This window comes from Aquarana catesbeiana, linkage group LG12, assembly GCF_042186555.1.
Source record: "Aquarana catesbeiana isolate 2022-GZ linkage group LG12, ASM4218655v1, whole genome shotgun sequence".
Taxonomy (NCBI): Eukaryota; Metazoa; Chordata; class Amphibia; order Anura; family Ranidae; genus Aquarana; species Aquarana catesbeiana.
The window spans coordinates 42,027,695-42,031,929 of NC_133335.1; the positions used below are offsets into that span (position 1 = coordinate 42,027,695).

At 38.3% G+C, this 4,235-nt stretch overlaps 1 pseudogene; it reads left to right on the forward strand.

Annotated features, from left to right (window-relative positions):
* Window positions 1–222: 222 nt before the first annotated feature.
* Window positions 223–3,403, forward strand: LOC141113748 (large ribosomal subunit protein eL42-like; annotated as a pseudogene).
* The last annotated feature ends 832 nt before the right edge of the window (window positions 3,404–4,235 follow it).

The following is a 4,235-nucleotide window of genomic DNA, read 5'->3' on the forward strand; positions in this document are numbered from 1 at the left end:
CTCAAAGGTACCTAGGCAAACACTGTCAGCATAGTTTAGTAGCAAAAGACACATTAAATGCTGAAACTGCTAATCCTCTCAGCAGGGTCTCGATATGCCTTCCATGAAAATGCTGAGAATCAGCCGATCCAAAAAGCTGCAACTATTGAAGAAATTTATCAGAAGAAATACGAATCTTGATAAAAGGTAGGAAAATATATATTTTTTGCTCCTAGAGAAGAGGCCATTCTCCTAGGACACTAGCTAAAAACTGAAGCAGGATGGGAGTTGGAGGGCTTATACTGGGCTGTCTTTACAGCTTTATTTTCCAGTGTCAAGTCTACTAAAGGCAGCACCATAAGGCCAATAAATAATGTAACTGAACACATCATCCCATGTCCCTTAAAGTGGATGTAAACCCTCACATATACCCAGTGACGTGAACAACCTCAGATGATACATAGGGATGAAACAAATCTCCCTACATAAGTTGTACATGTATATCTGCTGTCTTCAGCTTTATATATTCTTTAATAAGTTCAGATCGTGTTAGGAGATTTTCTCTTTCTGGTTAGCACTTCTGTGATGCCTGAGTATACAGCCAAGACAGCTGATTGGAGGAAAGGCACACACCCCCTCATAGGTAGAGACTTTCAGATCTGTTTGTTGAATCATTCAGCTCTGTGTCAATCTATTTATAGCATCCTCCCCAACACAAAACTCAGGCTGCTTTTATCTCCTGTGTCGTAGAACTTGTCAAACGTTCTCATGCTGATAACAGAAGAACGGAGCAGGAGAAAGCAATGGGACATAGGGCTTTGAAGAGAGATTGGAAAACACTGCAGATATATGTGCCCAGCGCAAATGTCATGAATCGGGTTTACGTCCACTTTAATGTAGAATTAAGATTTCTATATAAAAAAAAATAAATAAAAAAAAACAAATACACTTTGGGACATAGATCGGCCGTTGGGAAACACATTTCAAAGTGATGAAAAATTAAAGTAGGTAGTAGGAATAAGAAGCAAATATTTAATTATTTATTGTGTAGAACAACCATTAAAAATATTAAGCTTTTTGTGAATAAGTGAATGCCCCATACCTGACTCAGTTCCCCTTAGTACCCTTTCTAAATATAACACAATTGCAGCTAATATCCCTGGTGAATATGTACAAGCCTGATTTACATACAATTAGTCCTTTGTAAATGAGTTTCTGCTTAATTTAACTGAACTTCTTTCCCCTTGGTTAAAACAGAGATGGAAGAACTGGAGAACTAATGTAATTTAGCCAAGTCCCTAAATAATTGATTTGTTTCTGAATAAGATATGTGTGTTATGTTCCCCTGGCAAACTGGAACATTTGTGAAAGTCTATAGCCATCTTGCAATAAAAGTTCCTACAATGGAGAAAACCAAATATGTCTAAAATAAATTACACCGACCCAGGCAAACGATGAAGGTCCCTTAATTACACAGCTACCGTAAATTGGCTGAATGAGCATTAATTTAGTCTACAGTTATTAACAATCCCTATTATGACAGATTAGAAGGCAGAGACCAAAAACAACCTAGTCTTAGCTAAAACAAAAATGACCTTCAATTTACACCGCTGAAATGCAAAAAGGTCAAAGATCTACAATATTAGCTATGAGTGCCTACAGTACTGTGTCTTTACCCTAGATAAATAATAGTCAAATGTTTGGCCAAAGATCAAATCACTGAATCATGTTATTTTAAACTCCCTATACATTTTAATATCCTTTTGGCAGGCATGTGCACAGCAGGCACCCTCAATTCAAGTTTTTGTATGAAAACAATAATGTTTTAAAATTATCCAACACAGATGATGGACCTTTCAACCCGACCCAAAGATCCAACAGCCAAAGGTGTTTACGAAGGTCTATAAAGTATCAAGCACACAATTCTAAAGAAATTTTCAGGGTCAGGTGACATTCATCTAATGCTGATAGTACTTTTTAGTACAGCAATGATATATTGTCTTTGCAATTTAGCACTCTGAATATTCTTACTAAAAAAAAAAAAACTAAGTTAAGGAATATTTTATAACTACATCAATAAGAATAATATATTACTGTGCTCAAATGAAATACAAGTTAAAACAAAACAAGCCCGTACCTTACATAACCCAATAATCAATGACATAAAAATAATAGGTAAATAATGGAACAAAATCCAGCAACTCTTGTGTGGAGAATACAAAAAGGGAGACAACAAAGGAGAATATGTACCTTACAGAGCATAGCCCTATATTTGTATAGATAGAGACAGCCAGGATCTTGTTATCTGTGACCCAAGGAGACATGTATCTAATGTGCTAATTCAAAAGAACCTTTGTTACAACTGGGCATTTACAATGGATAAGGAATGTTAAAGTGAGCACATTTAGTCCAACAGAAACATATCACACATGACTATTTAGATATGGAAAAGAAACAATGCTACAAAGATGAATCAGTCATAAGCAGCTAGGTGGAAATACTTGAGATTTTATTGTACAGAAAATATTGTAGGGTTTATTTAAAAAATAGCCTCTAAGCTGCTGGCCAAGATGGTGAATGTCCCTAAAACCCGCAGAACCTACTGCAAGAAATGTGGGAAGCATCAGCCCCACAAGGCCACCCAGTACAGGAAGGGAAAAGACTCCCTCTATGCCCAGGGAAAGGGGGCGATACGACCGCAAGAACAACAGATATGGTGGGCAGACTAAGCTGACCTTCCAGAAAAAGGCCAAGACCACCAAGAAGATTGTGCTGAGGCTGAAGTATGTCGACTCGAACTGCTGATCGAAGTGGATGTTGGATATATAAAGAGATGCAAGCACTTTGAACTTGGAGGTGACAAGAAGAGAAAGGGACAAGTCATCAAGTTCTAAGCTGCCTGCAGCATCACTTTTGAAAACCAAATAAAATCTTCAAAATTCAAAAAACAAAAAAAAAAACAAAAACAAAAAAAAAAAAAAAACAATAGCTTCATTAAAACTATGTATAATTCTGTCTAGAAACAGTATTCAAATATATGCCCATTGTTTGAATAGCTAACTTGGCAAGAAGTCCTTAAATTACTCTGTATTTAGAACAAATGTGCCCATCGGCATACTGTATATCCAACAATGCTGTGAACTATTGCATGAATTCTCTAAACCAATGAACATTCCTGATTAAACATACCAGTGTGCATTCATTAACTGATATAAAGTCTTTAAGATTAAATCGAAATATAGTGTGGGTCTTATGATAGGAATATTTGAACATTTGTTTACTTTGGATTTAGGTTCAGATTTTCAAAATTGAATTTATGAATTCTGGTATCCTTAATAATACAGGTTAAGCAAGCCATAGCCAATGCAATTTTCTTTCCTGCAAAAAAAAAAAAATCTCTTGATTCTCTTATTAACAAATTCAGTGTTGATGGAGGAATCCCTGCCGCAGCGCTTTAGGGTTCTGCCAGCAAGGAGCCTTCCGTGCTAGCAGAATACGACTACTGCCAATGGCTACAGCTTAATTGCATACAAAAAATCTGACAGGCTGTTGTACCAAAGTCGTTTGATGGATCAACTACAGTACAATCAGCCTGCCCAGAGATGGATTGAATTTCAACCGGTCCCTCCTGAAGTGGCAAAGATTCGATCCATCTATGGGTGGATTTCAAATTTAGTTTTCTCAGCAGTTTCACTTGACTAGGGTAAAACATATGTTGTCAACCACTCACCATAAAGACTGCTATGCCCCCTTATCAGTGGTGTATTTAGGTTTTGTGCTGCCCTAGGCCTGACTAAACTCATGCACTCCTAATTTAAATATAACCCACCCCGTTCCTGTCAAGACCACACCCCTTTCGGTTTAAGACCCACCCTGTCACCTGTAAACCACACCCCTTCCATTTTAGGCTCCACCTTTTCATCTTAGAGTTTCACCTCTTCCTTTCTCTACATTAAAAGTGCATCCTCATCACTGCCCTTCAATGCTGCCTCATCAGTACCCATCAATGCAGCCTTATCAATGCCCATCAATGCAGCCTCACCAGTGCCCATCAATGCAGCTTTACCAGTGCCCATCAGCGCAGCCTCACCAGTGCCCATCAGCGAAACCTCACCAGTGCCCTTCAATGCAGCCTCATCAGTGTCCATCAATGCAGCCTCACCAGTGCCCATCAATGCATTCTCACCAGTGCCCATAAGCGCAGTCTCATCAGTGCCCATCAATGCAGCCCTTATCTGTGCCCATCAATGCACCCT